General features: G+C 45.2%; 1 pseudogene; it reads right to left on the bottom strand.

The window, feature by feature from the left end:
• Window positions 1–7,573: 7,573 nt before the first annotated feature.
• On the bottom strand, window positions 7,574–7,972 carry LOC146870439 (protein S100-A11 pseudogene; annotated as a pseudogene).
• Between the last annotated feature and the right edge of the window lie 261 nt (window positions 7,973–8,233).

Below are 8,233 nucleotides of genomic sequence, written 5' to 3'. Positions count from 1 at the left end.
TTTAGAAAAGCAATAGATTTAAGTGAAGAGGGATCAGGTTGATTTTTCCGAGTCACAATGGCCCTCTTTTCAGTATTGGGAAGCATATAAAGACTGTAGCAAGAGGTGGGCGAACATGGATAGCCGAGACAAGGTCCCAGCTTGGCTTCAAGAGCCCAGGCACGAGCAGTCATGAAAATCATTCAATGTAAATACAGGGGCGGTTCCTCCACTAGGGCGGAGGATCGTCGCCCCATTGCTTTCTCGCAGAGCGAGACGCAGAAACATAAAATGGTAAAACTATCATTCTATGTTTCCGCTTCGCGCACTGCGAGAAAGCAGAAGTGTTTGGTTGGGGCGGCCGGGTGGGCGGGGCTGCTCTAGAGCAGGGGAGAAGTGGCTTGCCCACTGCTTAGGGCGCTGACTGTTTGATCAGCCTTCTGGGGCCGACCAACCAGTCATGCGCACTTTGCCTTATCTCCATGGAGGCTGCATGCAGCCTACATGGAGAAAATGACCTCCCCATTGGCGCCAGGCTGGTTGGTGTCCTGACCAATCACAACACTGCCATTGCAGCACTGTGATTGGCTTCGGGGAGGGGCGGGTGGCTGCCTGCTTCCTGTTCCTGCAGGAGGCGGGAGAGCAGAAAAGGAGCAGAGACGAAGCAGGACCGGGCGGGCGAAAGTAAGTCGACTTTTTATTTTAAGTTTAAATTAAACCAAACCAGCTCCACTCGCAACCCCATCCCCGCGCAAGCCCCGCCCACCCACCCATGAGTCATGCCAGCCGCGACTGTGTAAATCATGCAACAAACCTCAGGTTAATTATGATAAAGCCTCTCCAAAGTTCTAAAAACTGTATTTCTATAGAATGCTCAAGCTTTGACATTAACATGTCACATTATGTCATTGGACTGAGAGGTATTTATTAAACGTCATAGTTCTTCAAAAATGAACTTAGAGCCTTTCCTGCCCTAGTGACAATACACACATATTTGAGGTGCTTTCAAATGCAATAATGAAGAAAAAAGAGGATGGGAAAAGAATTATTCGTCTAAGATCACACAATTATGTGACGCGGGAAAATTTACGTTAATCTCATGTTTTCTTGATTTACTTTGCATAAACCAGTCACTAAACAGGCATTCATTTGACTCTTTTTTTTTGTTTACCTCAAATGTTAATGCTTTCTCTTTAACTCTTTGTGCAAGACGGTAGAGGAAGGAAGGAACGCAGAAGCAATCTGAAAGCTCAGCTTGTTTGAGCTTTATGTTCCAGGCATACCTAAAACTGTGCACCAGCCTAAAATATGGCTCAAGCCTGGCTCGAGCTTCCAGTGGCTTGTCCACCTTTACTTTTAGCATAATTCTTCTCTGTTTACCATTATATGCAGGGTAAACCCACTTGGGCCCATCTTCACCATCTCAACAAGGAAAAGACCCATCTATCAATCAATCAGCATTTGTAAAGCGTGGCTGCATTAACCGTGAGGGTTTGAAGATGTTGGCAAAGCTTGCTGGCTGTTCTCCTATTGGTTGACACCACAAGCATTGATCACCTCCCATGTGTCCCTCTCATCATTGACTGGAAGTATAGGCCTTTCTGCCACTGTGGCGTATTCGCAGTGAGTGACAAAACAGGGGCTGCTTATACAGCAGCGTGGACTGCCATAGCACAACCTTGCACACATGGGTCTTTTCTAATCTCAATCTACTGTGTGTGGGGCTGTGTTGAATATATTTTTTCACAACTGTTTTTAATTTCCATTCCAACCCTGTCCCCATTCCTGATTTTAGATCAAGAAGATGGCTTTTATAGTATTGAGAGGCAGGAGATATGTACAGGAAAAGGCACTGACAAAGAAAAAACTGTTTTTCGACACACTTGCAATTTTATAAGGCAAAGTTCTAATTCTAATGGTGCAATTTTCAAAACATAAAATTATAACGTTAGCCTTTTCCAAACCTGATATACACCTGCTCCGACAACAGAGTGACTTGCCGCGAGCCTTGTGCGAGTTGGATTAGAGTTGCCTAGTACACTCATCACGCTTTTTCCCTCCTCTTAAATCCCCCAGGCATGTACTTCCCATCAATAACTCACTCTACCACTTGATTCACTCTCATGCAGAATCAAAAAAAAACGAAATGGCAGTCAGAGCTGTGTGCACTGAACACTCATTTCAAAGGAAGGAAGTGGTATGCCTCGTCCCTGACAGAAGAACAGCATTTGTTTCTAGTTGAAAAATCGCATTCAGAAATACTTGTGGGTTTAACCCTTCTGCTATAAAAGGTGAATGCATAGTTATAAATATAAAGTTTTCTAATTTTATGTTGTCTCATTTTATGTTGTTCTAGACAAGGGAAAGTGTATTGGCCTTGCTAGCTTACTAAAGAACAGTTTTAATTCAGAAACGTAATCTCATCAAACTAGTTGCACTGTCAGGAAGGCGTTACTCATACATTTGCTGCCACCATGCATATATATTGAAATAGACTGTGGCACAAGTGAGAGAACCTTTCTCTGTAAACCTTTTAGAAGTGGAACAGCATGCTTTGAAAACCTCTGATTGCACACAGAAGAACACAGTGTGACTTGAACTCGAGCAAAGCACTTTCAGCAGGTGGGCTTTAAGGGGTGAAGGTTTGTATCCATTTAATCAGAAGCAAACGACGGATGCGGCAAACATACAGGCATCAATCATATTGTGTTATCCGCAACAAGGGCATGGAAGTAAAAAACATTTTGGAGGTGCACATGAAAAATATGGTATGTTTACTGGGATCTCACACAACTACTTCCCAGAAGTTAATTCTAGCTAAATCGTAAAGAACGAAAAACAAACATTGGCAAAGGTAATAGGTCTCGATTTTGGGACCTATTGGCTTTGGCAATTGCTTTTGGCTGGGTTGAACAGTATCGGGCGACACACTGGGCAGCATCTTAGAAATAACAAGCATTTGCAATGCAATAGGTCTCGCATTCAAACGAGTTTTAGCTATTGGCGTTGTAAATGAAAATGCCTTTCATTTATGTTTTGGGTTTTAAAACATTATTAAAAGGCAATGTAATTTACAATACTGATAGCTTAAACTCTCCCAAATGCGAGACCTATTGCATTGCAATAAAGGGCCTCCTCGACCGCTTGTTAGATTGTAAATATCAGAGGAAGAGACGCGACAGCGGCGTCTTCAAAGTAGTGATAAATAGTGGGGTGAAGAAGATGTGTAAGTGTTGTAAATGACACAGACACAAATTGTGAAGTGTGAGTTACATATGATCCGAGATATAAACACTAACAAAGGGCTCCAACACCTTTCGCTCTGTGATTACACTGCTGCGGCTCAGGAGGAAGAGTGGGAGGGAAGGGGCTATTTCCTGCCCTCTCTGTGATTGCAGTGCGGCATTGCGTAATGCCATTGCTATCTTTGGCCTAATAAAAAACACTTCAGCTGTAGTAAGGCCCTGCCTTCACGTCTTGGTGCAGGGCAGGCTGTGCTTTATGGCAGGCATGGAGGGAGGGAGGGATGGTCTCGGCTGCAGCTCCGGCCTCGTACAGTGCCCCTGCTAATACTAGTGAGTGAGAGGCGCTGAGGTGGCATTGGTATTGGTGGTGGTGGTATTGGTATTGGTGGTGGTGCTGGTGGTATTGGTGGTGATGGTACTAGTTTTGGTGGTGGTGGTATCGGTGGTGGAGGTATTGGTGGCAGTATTGGTATTGGTGGTGGTAGTATTAGTATTGTGGTGGTACTGGTATTGTGGTGGTGGTATTGGTGGTGGTATTGGTGGTAGTATTGGTGGTGGTATTGGTATTGTTGGTGGTGGTGGTATTGGCGGTGTTGGTGGTAATGGTGGTGGTATTGGTGGTGTTGTTGTTGCTAATAAAACAGGCTTTTGAGAACAACTCAGCAGGTGGCTTTAGTGCAGATGATATGTAACACAGATGTGCTGTTGTCAGCTTCAGCACATTAGCACAGGATTATGTGATACTTAATTAACTAATCATTTCTAAATCCATTTTACTTGGGTGGTTGAAACAGTCACCAGTTAATGCCCGGTTGAAGTGATGAAGTGATTGAAAGCAGGCGCCCGTGTAATAGGAGTGGCGGTGCTCCCAAAAAAACACAAGCGGTTTCAGCTGGCGCAGCGCATGTCTGGCCTGCAGTATGAGAAACTCAATAAAGTAAATAGTGCTTACAGACTAAACAACAGGTCCCATGTAACAACCGATGTAAAGGGGCCAGTAGCCATGGGAGGTTACAAATGAAGACAGGGTCGTACTAAGGAGGGACTAACAAGCCTATTAACGCATCTGAAGGCAGCATTTATGAAAGACAATGATTCAAGCCAATTACAAATATGGGAGAAGAGTGGGCGCGGCTTCTCTCCCATACTCTACTACAGCAGTCTCGCAGAGCGAGCAGCGCATATGCGCTGCCGCTAGGCTCGACCTAAAAAGCCACTGACAAAGGCAATAGCTCACACGTAGGTAAAATGTATTAGCTATTACTGTAAATAGTGAGCCTGGTCCTTATAGTATTGACCTAGAAGGATGAAAATGCTTGCTTAGCCTGCCAAAGATATGCCCTCTAGGTTACGTGCAGATTTAAGCAACAGATGCATTTACCCACTGAGTTACCCACAAGCTGCACTCCCTTTAGAAAATAAGAAATGTGTGTTTCTTATCTGATCAGCCGGGCTTGGCTGTGTTGTACAGTGACACAAGTGTGACTCATAAAAAGCATGTGACCCATGGCTGGGGCCAGCAGTTGTTTATTGCCCACAAGTGAACACAACCCTCTCTAGGAACATGAACAACGTCATCAATCAAATGGACGGCAGTGCGTGCCCGTGGCGTCTGCCTCAAAGGAATCTTCAGAAATGCTCATTCCATGCTCCAGGAAAGGTTAGTGCTGAGCTTGGGTCTGAGCCAGGGGTCTCTAACCGGTCGATCGCGAGCTGCCGGTAGCTCGCCGAGACCCTACGAGTAGCTCGCGCTGCATGGTGCTCAATTTATTAGCCCTTTAGTGTTATTTGGCCTATTAGGTTGTTTTCAGGCTCCGATGCCTGCCCTCACCCAATCCAGCTGCTCAGATTGGCTTGAGTTTACCTGGCGCGGGCCGAAGAGGATGACGTTCCTCTTCTTCCTACGTGAGCCGCGTCTCATGACCATCTCATAGCGCCCCCTGCCTTATTTTCACTGGCAACGCGCTGTTGAGTCACGAGTGCTATGGGTGCCAGTGCGGAGCTGCAGCAGGCATGGCAGGGCAGAGCAGCTGGTTTGTAGGTCACTCAAGCAGGAGTAGAACTGCCGGGACCTGCGCCATCTGCCCTTTTCAGTACAACCTGCCACCTTATATTAATTTTCACAGAGCAGCAGGTTAGCCGTGTCGAGAGGCCTCTCGAGGTGTTCACACGGATTTGTTACATTTGGTGCAGGGATACCAATTTAGAGAACCCGGAGCGTTAGGATTCTGGAATGAAAAAAAACCATTTCACAATGTTTGTCAGGCCTGGTTTATGTTTCCAAGTCAGACACTGCCCAGTGCTGGCCCCCCAACCCCCTCTCAAGTTGCTGAACGGCGCCCTTGTGGGTAGGTATCTCTGAGGTATTTTAAAGTGTGCAATCCGATTCTCTTTGTTCTGCTTTGTATAATGTTGATTTCCGACGGAAGAATATTTCTCCGTTGACTTATGGACTGTTTGTGGCATTTGTTTTAAGTTCTTGATAGACAAAGCGTGGCATATCATTCAGAATCAAGCCTAATGATGGAATTTGACAGGAATATTTTTGCATCCTGGAGGTTAGCGCTTCTCATCTGCTGCAGCTATTAAAGTTAGGAAATCTGGAACAGTGCTGGCTGCTTGCCCCGTATGCATCAGTGTTAGCGAACAGTGAGTGGAGTTTGAAGATTTTGTATCAGTCTTTGTGCTGTAACTTAACTCAAAGTATATCAGTGACTCGAGCCACACTATGTAGAATTTCTAAACGCTCCGGTGCAGCGTGCACCGGAGCGTTTAGAAATTCTACATTTGGGTCCCCTCGGACACTGTTTCCTCTGTCTACACTCCTCGTACACCACCGCCATTGGTTTAGCTACAGGTAACGCAATTGATCTCTCCAATTTCACTCGCAAATTATCATCTTTTGTTGCTTCCCCCCCACGGGAGTGTTGCAAGAACGTGTCTCAGGCTCAGCCCAACCTCTTTTGAACTTCCTTGATCAGCCCACAGGAGTTTACATTCACGTCTTCACATCATGGCCCCTGAAGAAGGGATGTCTTCCAAATCCCAAAATGCATTGGGCTTTTGTTTATGAACTGACGCAAATCCACACTGTTGGCTTCATGTTCTTATATCAAGATGTATATTGTTTCGCAATTTGAATTCTTCATTCATTGATGTTGCATATTGATTGCATTGTGATTATTTGATCACATATATATATATAAAAAACATTTCTTTGATACAATAGTGAAGTTTTTTTGTTTAAATCACTGTCGTCCATTTACTAATTGCAGTCTCTAGTGTTACTAATTATAGTAAAATAAGTGTATTCCATCCGATTTGGCTGTGCACTCGGTATACTGTTGACCATTCACCAGCAGTTTCATAAGGTAAAAGATGGCCAGCCTTGGCAGTATCATTCATCTTGCTGTTACCTCTGTCAGCCCCCTCGGGCAGCTGGTGGTAATAGTGGTCACACTCGAGGAGGGCACGTAGGGTGTACCAATGAACCCTTCTCTGGCTCAATCTGTGTAACAAATGCTTCCAGCCAGCGTGTTATATGTGCTGAGGCGGGGGCCACAAATCAACAGCTTCCCCTGATAATCTTTATTTTTTAAATGTGTTTTATCTCTTTTATTTGTTTACAAATAAGGCAACTGCTGGCATCTTGGCTTTATGAGTTTATACCAGGAGTATTCTCTTGAAAGAACAATGAACAAGAATAGAACCCGGCCCATAATTGTTTGAAATCTCTGTGCTTGCATCCTTCGGTAGGCTCGGCTGCCATCAGACCATGGTGGCGAGGCTGCCTTATTAAATATATTTTGTCTGTGGATATGTAAAAATGTTGTGCAACACTGGGAGCAGAGAGAGCCAGTCGCTGCCATGCCTGGGTAGTGACCTCAGGGCTGCTTGGAACATTGCCAGCATTGACTCATGGCCCTGGTTGCAGGCCCGGCATGGACAGAGCACTATATGAGGAAAGGTTGAGATATTTCGGGATTGCAGCATGGATGGTGCACTACTTCCATATGACTGGGTCAGTAGTTTAATTGGACGAATGTACTCGCTACTGCGTGACTGGGCAGTTGTTGGGTTTGCCTTGGGCTCAGGTAGAAGAAGCTACTAAAGGATGCACTTCTGTTGTCTTTGCTCCACATTCCGTATCTTTTTCATGCTCCAAGTATAACAAATAAACTGCCAGTTTAGCGTGTTCAGCAAGGTGGGACTGGTTAATTTAAATTTAAATAAAACTATTTGCTGGAGTGGACACTACCCCCTTGAGGTGATCTGAAGAGTGTGGGTTCCAGTCAAGAACAACAACGAAAATACAGTGACTGTGAGAAATGGCCCCCATTTCTGAAAATTTATGACAAATGTTCTGTAATCTTTGGAAGGTAACTGTAAGGAAGCAAAGTGTGATGTACGTCTGTGCATACTTGAGATCTGGCTTGGGTGTAGATTTGCCTTGACATTATTGCCTCGTGGCAGGCAATCACCATACCCCCAATCAGGCTCAAAAACTCCTGGAAGTCAATCTGATTATCTTTCTTCCCATCAACACCACCAAAGACTAGACTAGGAGGCCATCATTTTCTTTAGTGCTCTTTGTTAAGCTTATACGCTCCGGTAATGAATTGTTCAAACTCTTCGAATTACATTTTGCTGCGGTCCCCTGCCTTGCCAGCGTAGCCCTGAAAAGTGGTGATCGGGTATTCCATGCAACGCTCCAATTCTGAAGGTGGATCTGTACACATCTGTGCCATTGTGAAAGTTCTGAAAAGGGATGGCCGTTTGTGTCTGAACTGTCTCTGGACTCGGGGCAACGAGCAACAGGCGAGCAGAGAGCTTCCCAGCTTTGTTCAGCCACACAGCCAACCTACAGCTTCCTCTGATGACCTCGAGGCAGGTCCAGAGCCATTCAGGGGTAATTTCTCCTCCTCAACACCTGTCCTTTGGTGTCTACAAAAAGTGTGCCCACACAAGCACACTCAGTGGTTATGCATGGACTCTGGAGTTTATCAGCA

Source organism: Triturus cristatus, chromosome 1_1 (genome assembly GCF_964204655.1).
Source record: "Triturus cristatus chromosome 1_1, aTriCri1.1, whole genome shotgun sequence".
Taxonomy (NCBI): domain Eukaryota; kingdom Metazoa; phylum Chordata; class Amphibia; order Caudata; family Salamandridae; genus Triturus; species Triturus cristatus.
This window is presented reverse-complemented; position numbering and strand designations above follow the sequence as displayed.